The 8015-nt window shown below is 32.1% G+C and overlaps 1 pseudogene; it reads left to right on the forward strand.

Moving 5' to 3' along the window:
- Nucleotides 1–1267: 1267 nt before the first annotated feature.
- Nucleotides 1268–4800, forward strand: LOC113380652 (annotated as a pseudogene).
- Nucleotides 4801–8015: the final 3215 nt, after the last annotated feature.

Below are 8015 nucleotides of genomic sequence, written 5' to 3' on the forward strand. Positions count from 1 at the left end.
TATATTAGAAAACAAATTTACTCAAATGCTTATTAATTTTCAAAATAAACTTTAATATAATTGTAGAGAAAATTTAGGAAATATTGCACGTTCAATATAACGCCAACTAATTGAATTGAAAAATGAAATCATTTTGTATCAATAATTCAAACATGGACTTTTTCTATTTTCCTATTTTTTTTTTCTAATTTATAATTCTTTTCTATGGGGATAGTTACATTGCTATTATTGACATTAATTTAAGTTTATCCCCTTCATTTCTGTAACATCTTGTATTATGGTATGGGCAGTTGATTAAATTTAATTATTATTGAAATTTGCATTTTCAAGTTCAATTATTTTCACACCAAACTTCAAAGTTTATGTAATATTCGATCACAATTTAAAATTTCATTCTTACGTAATATTTTTTAAAAATTATTTCTATACTCAACATTACTAGTTGGAATTTATTCTCATGCAATATTTAATATTATTAATATAATCAATGAGCATATTTTGGTCCTAAAAATGAAAATAACGAAATAAAAGTTATTTGAAAGATTTTATTGACTCGTTCCCGCGGATTCATGAGTCTCTTAGAAGTCATCAAAATTACGTCAAATATATTTAAGATCTCGCGGTTTTCACTAACCTTACGAATCTCCATTCGGGTTTTTCCTACCCTGATTAATTATTTATTTGTCAGATACCTATTGTTTCTTTTGAACAATTTAATATTAGGCTATCTGAAATGAAGGATTGGCACTATCGCCTGAAAAGTGGCACAATGGCTACACTAAATCCTTTAGGCATTTCTTCTTTATACTGGCATTTAAAGCCACATTAAAAATCGCGACGTTATAAAAAGATCAACAGATGTAAATTTACTCTTGATAGGATACTCAAAGTCATTAACTAGAGTCACTAACTTTTCAATATTACTTTCTGAGTCTTTTATATTATTACTTGATGACTTTGTTACTAATTTTTACAATTATTTTACTTTGAAATATTTCTGTTATGAAATTCGGACCTGACAATGCTCGTAATTGTTTTTGTTAAAAATGCTTAGTTAACAATATTTACTTGAACTTAACCTTGATGGTTACGTGAAGTCAACAAAATAATAGTGGTGTGAACAATAATCGAACTGCCCATTGTTACAAAAATGTTACCCAAGTACAACCAAAATCCTAATACTTAAAAAAAATGTTCAAATTGACAAAATATTATTATTTCTATTCTAATTGACAATTCAAATCTTAAAAAAAAATTGACGACTATGATGTTCTGGTCTGGATATGTTGAAGGATTGGTTTTTCTTACTTGGGGAGTGAGCCTTAGTCAAGAAGTCTGCGTCGATCTGCGTAGTTCTGTCTGCGTAGTTTATCTCGGTAATGCTGCCACCTTTGATGCCTTTAGTTCCTCTTGCTAGTCCTGGTCTTGCTGCTTGCTGGATACTCCGTTTTAGTTTAATTACTCTGCAGCCTCTGGTTGCGAAGAAAACCTGATCCAGAATTCACCAAGCACAATTCACAAAACTAACACTTCACTACAAGGAAATCCACCGCTTGACACCATGAAATGGTATAATGGGGTTGGTAGTATGGTTTGGGTATGGGTTGGAGGTCCGTTTGTTGAAAGATCCACAGTCCTGGATATTGGTTACTGTAGTAGCTTCTTTATACGATGTGGTAATAATGTCCGTCCAACCTTTCCTGATGCCTTGGGTCGAGCAGTAGGAATAATGTTTGATCGACTGGTTTGATGAGAGTTCTCTTCAGATTAATGGGTCCTTTCAATAAGGTATTCGCTGGAAGAGACAAACTTCTGGTTTCCAATATAAAAATCCACTTGTAATGTTTTACACTGTATTTATTTCTTTAATTCACAGACATAATCTCCACTTAGATTATCTAAGACTACTCTAGACTAAACATTAAGACTCACTGGCTAAACCCTTGCCTAAGGCATCACTGCTAAACTCTTGTCTAAGACATCACTCGTCTAGATTCTTGACTAAGACATCACTGCTAAACTCTTGTCTAAGACATCACTCGTCTAGATTCTTGACTAAGACATCACTAGTTTATACAAATAATTTTGACTCATTATATATTGTATTGGACGTGAGAAATTCGGGATGGCGCGCTTCCGCATTCATACGAAGATCTTGGACTTTGATCAACATTGAACAATGAATTCATATTTTTATTAAAAGCACGTATGATCATGTTATTACAGAACAATATGTTTTATAAAATACTTCAGGTATTAGTCAGATTTATATGGTTCAACATCTCTTTTTTTAAATTGTTATTTGCAATAATATAATAATTGCATTGTATAGCGATAGTGAAGTTTACGCCCATAATTTATCTTAAATTGGAAGTGATTTTGATATCACTGATTTTGATAGTGAATGTGAGAGTGATGAAGATTTTTTTCATCCGAGTTTTACCGATTATGTCCAGCGATTCTGAGGATAGTGACAATGAAGAAGTGGAGTGGTCAGAATTTGACAATTATTGAACAATTTTTAGGACAAAGTGGAGTTGTTTTGAAATCAAATAATCCACAAAGTGTAAGTAAAGTGGTTCAGCTAATTTTGGGTAATGATTTGTTTAACTATATGGCTGAAGAAAGTAATCGTTATCATTCACAAAATATTGATCGTTTTAAAGACAGTGCAAAATCTTTGAAATGGAAAGACGTATCTGCAGTAGAATTAAAAAAAAATGTTGGGATTACTTTTGCTTATGGGCAGAGTTCGTAAGGAGAGTAAGGATGAATACTGGTCCACAGACAGAACAATTGAAACCCCAATTTTTGCCCAAGTGATGAGTAGAGACCGTTTTCGCCAAATATGGTATGCTTGACATTTTTCTAATAATGAAAATAACACCAATGAAAGAGATTGCCTTAATAAAATACGTCCAATAGTATCTTATTTCAAAACAAAATTTGAACAAGTATGCAAGCCAGAACGAGGCTTGTCATTAGATGAAAGTATTATGCAGTGGAGAGGTCGCTTATTATTCAAGATGTATAATGCTTTAAAAATCAACAAATATGGAATTCTAATTCGAATGGTTTGTGAAGCAAAAACAGGATATATATGCAATTATGAAATTTATCATGGTGAAGGAAGTCGGCTTCAGGATACAATTATACGCCTTCTACAGCCCTATAAAAATTTGTAGCACCATGTCTATATGGACAACCATTATAATAGTGTCGATACGTGTCCAGTCCTATTACAACATGGAATCCGAAGTTGTGGTACTATACGCAAAAATAGAGGACTTCCTACATGTTTACGAGATATAACCTTGAGACGAGGTGAATCTGTGTTTCGTTGCCGAGGAGATACTCTTGTACAATGTTGGCAATCAAAAAGACTGGTTCGAATAATAACAATTCATTCAGCAAGTATTGTACAATGCAGAAATTGTATGTGCCAGTTATGTAATGTACTCCATAATGGTGAATGTTTCCATAAATTTCACACATGTAAAACGGATTAATGTAAAACTGTTTAGTTTAAACAATAGTTTATATATCTACTTTTGCTAAATTTTTTGTTAGTTTTATGTTTAATTATGCATTATTTAAATAATTTTTTTATGTTTCCAAACAACCATGTAGTTTTATTTTTTTTTTAAATTGAATTATAAAAAATAGTTGTTTTCATGCTACACATATCAGTTTGTGTCTTTACTCGTGCGTGTTTACTGGAATTTTATATTTTGACACCACATTTATGAATATAAGTAAATCCCATAGATCTTATACTGCATGGACTGCTAGTCGTGCGCAAAATAAGTGCTCAAACATATAAGGGGCTGTGACGTCACTTACTGAGCGAACGTTGCCAAAAATCGCAGACTTTCAGTATCAGCCATCACAATTGCTATTATATTATTAAAATAAAACACCTGGCATTTAATCAATCGGGAGAGTCCGCGATTGTCGACAACGTTCGCTAAACAAGTGACGCCGCCACAGTCCCTTTTATATTTGAGCACTATATGCAACGAAAAACATATACGGACTAGCAGTCCATGTAGTACAATGTCTATGGTAAATCCCGATATTATTATTGAGTTACTGTAGTCTTGAACAAATGATGATGAGTTTAGATCCATCCAGAATGTTTTTTTTTCAAATTTAACAAACGACATGAAATCAACAGCGTTATCATGCATGGATAGGCTAACGCTACAGACGAACAAGAAGCAGAGAAGTTCTAAATTAGTTTCCAACGTATTATAAATGCTAATGCACAACACGATTTTAACTTTTTGAATATAATTTTATGGCATATGGTTTAAGAAACGCCGCTCAAACGTTTCAAGTTCTCAAAGGTCACAAACTGAAAACGATATTTCAACGTCTGGATAATAATGACATCGTGATCAAGATTGAAAAATCTATATTTGGTAAATTAACTATTAACTTTTTAGGCCACGCAATAACAACAAGAGATTCTACTTAATTACCGTAAAAAAAATTCCTAACCTTCTAAACTACCAACGACTTAAAAAAATATGACGCTTTTCAGGTATGTGTAAATTTTATAGAGATTACATACCTTACGCAGCATTGAATCCTCCACATGCTCTTAAGAGAAATAAACCTATAATTTTACCAGACAAATGTATCAAGGCCATTAGTAAAATGAAAGAAGCTTTGGCAAATGCCGCACTTCTTTCTCATCCTGATCCGAATGCAACTTTAGCAATATTTACTAATGCTTTGGACAGGAAAATAGATACAACAAAATTCATCGATATAACCATGGCATTTTTTCCATGAAAGTTGACTGAAAATAAATCAATTTGGTGTCCTTATGACCGCAAACTCTATTCATTTTTAGATTGATCAAATTTTAGATTCCATATATTCGATATAGTCAAATTATAGAATTATTGCTGGTAAATCTTTTGATTATATAAATTTTAGAACAAAAATCCAATTTTTAGAACCAATTTCAAAATTTTAGAACTAAAATCTATAGTCATTAGAATAAATCTACAATTTTTAGAACCAATTTATAAATTTTAGAACCAAAAATTCAGAATAAAACTGAATCTTATATTAATCCATACAATTTTTTGAATATACGTACCATTGTTTATATAAATTTACTAGCTAACCCGGCAAACGTTGTTTTGCTAAGTAAGGTATATTGTAAAAAAAATTCTAGAGAATCAAAAATATAAAACTTTAAGTGTATAAGGATGTGTTGTTTGAATGCTATATACAATAATCGTAATTATTGTAATAATTGTAAATAATATTACTGAGCTTATACAAATTTTTCAAATTTCTGCGAGAGATAGAAAATGATTTAAGTATTTCTTCTTTGACCTGCTTTTTGAAAAATGAATTAAAGTGAATTTAATAAAAAGTATATATATATATATATATATATATATATATATATATATATATATATGTAGAGCAGGGCAAGGCACAAAGGTCCAATTTGACTTTGAGCAAATATAAACTATATTGTGAAAATCAAACCAATTATATCACAACAAATAACACATTTCAAACGAACAATTATCTGACTAAGTTCAATACAACTGTCAGCAACATCATCATTGTAGAAATGTGCTTTTTTGCTGTCTTTCAAAAATTTGTTATCTAGACCCTTCTACCCTATAGGCAGAGTAACTTGGAACGGCCAACGGTTTAATGTCTTTTTTTAATTTTAAAGGTATTTTACGAAATAATTAACATTTTGAACTAATGCTAAAAAACTGCCAACGGAAGAAAATACGTTTGTTATGGATTTTCAAAGATTACCGCCTATCTCCCGATAGCAAAGTCGTGAGCATCAAGGTTATAGCTGGTTATACATCTTTTTCCCTCTACTTTCAAATATTGTTATTAAGGGGGGAAGTCCATATAGACGCATGAAAATAGGTCATAATTTAAAAATATTTTTAAACGTGATGGAATAATTTTATTGTTTTCGAACTTTGACATAACTTTATTTAACCCTTTTAGAATACAAAAAAATATTAAAAAAAAATATTTCAAAATGGCGGCTCAGCATAACTTTTTGTGGACTGACTCCGGCGCGAGGTCCAAAACTGCTGCATTTCATACTCATCAACCGTCGATCTGAAAAAAAATTTTTAATGTTTTCTTTTGAGAACATATCAATGGGAAGGATAAACCTATAAAATTGAAAAAAAAGTATAAAATTCAATGAAAAACAAGCCTTTGAAAAAAATCTGAATTTTTGGCTATTTTTTTTGACATTTTGGGCTCCAGAAAATACTTTATAAACGCAAAAGATCTAAAGATTTAGGTTTATCCTTCCGATAATAATATAGAGAAAGGCCTCACCAAATTTCAGACACATCGATACATAACTTTTTGAGCTACAACACGAGTAGTTTTTGAAAACACAGTTTTGAGATAATCGCGTATAAAGATTTGGTAAAGAAAAACTACTAGTTTTAGTTACTTACCGATTAATCTGCTATCCCAGGTCCATACAATAGTCCTTCCTCTTCTTCAAAAAGCTGATTTTGTTAAAGTTGTTGTTGTTTGCGAGCTTTACGAGCATCTTTTGTTTGTGAAAGGCTCCTGCGATCCTGTCGAGTTATTCGCGCCTCATCAGTATTATCAGCAAATGCTTTAGCATAAGTGCCTACAGTCAAATTAAGAAGGTTCATTATTCTTAATATTGAACTAAAGCCTTCATTAAATATCCCAGCAGCAATGTATGCTAAAATTTCAACTACTTTTAGCCCACAATGAAGGTGTTTTGGTGATAGTCGCCAAACTGTCGCGTTGAAACTTTCATTCGTGTTCTGCGTATGACCACCAAGGCATCGCTCAAGTAAATAATCTTTTGACAAATCTTCGTAAACTGGTAAAAGATGCTTTTTCATTTATTTTCCAAGCAATGGAGCTAAATCTACGTCTAGAGGATCTTGATTTAGGGCAATAGACTTTTGCCATTTGCACCAGCTATCAACGCCTATTGGACAGTTTTTATGTTGTGGGTGTTTTTTAGTAGAAAAAATATGATTATAAGTTGCCATTATGGCTTTTTTGATATCTTTAACACTGTGAAGATTTCTTTGAATACTCAAACCATAGTATTTTGTTAGTTTTTTTCACAACTTTATCAGTTAGTTTTCCTCTTCCAAAAAGTTTCTTTTCTTTCCTTATATTTCTAAGTCTTGAACGCATTCTTTTTTCTACATGACCAATACATTCACTCTTCACAACTGTTAACTCATCACCATAAGGATTCAGATCTAAAATAGCCTTGAATGTTTTAGAATCTCCGTCGCCAATGTAGTTACCATATTTTACTCCAAATTTTTCTTCAGAACGCGAGAACCTTTCTTTCATGGCATCGACTTCCATCTTGCCTGACGTGCCTTCGTGAGTTTTTTGACACTCATCCTCGTGATTCTCAAACCATTCACGGAATTCTTCTGTATGAGTCTTATTTTTCCAGTAAGTACAGCCTTGACAGTAACTACTTTTTGTTATCAAGTCAATCACTTTTCCTGAATAATAACCGATGAGCGTTGTAACACCGTACTTTGATTTGAAGCCGCGCTTTTTCCAGGTGCCATCACCAGATACTTTTAAAATATGTCTTTCTCGTCCTTGCTCGAAATTTTTTTCTATCTCTTCTTAATCGGCCTTTTGCGATAGTAAATCAAATGATAATTTGGTTGAATCATAAATGTGTTCCGCGATGGTATCGTAGCAATGTTTGCTCAAACCAGTGCATAAGACCATCAGATTACAAAAGACATTTATTCCTTCTCTTGCAACGCCTAAAAGTCTCATGACAAACACTAATTTACGATTTATTTCAAATCCATTGTTAATAAAAGGACCTGAATTTATTATTCTATCACCACATCGGCACGTAAGAACAATTTTAAAACCGAGGCCCCTAGAGCCACACTCACTGAAACTTATCTTCTGACTGCACACCGAACAATTCACAAGTTCAGATAAAGCTGTAAACACTGTAAAAAATT

The sequence above is a fragment of the Ctenocephalides felis genome, unplaced genomic scaffold, assembly GCF_003426905.1.
Source record: "Ctenocephalides felis isolate EL2017-DRISC unplaced genomic scaffold, ASM342690v1 CF-g0.4_SCAFFOLD_02291, whole genome shotgun sequence".
In the NCBI taxonomy this organism is placed as follows: domain Eukaryota; kingdom Metazoa; phylum Arthropoda; class Insecta; order Siphonaptera; family Pulicidae; genus Ctenocephalides; species Ctenocephalides felis.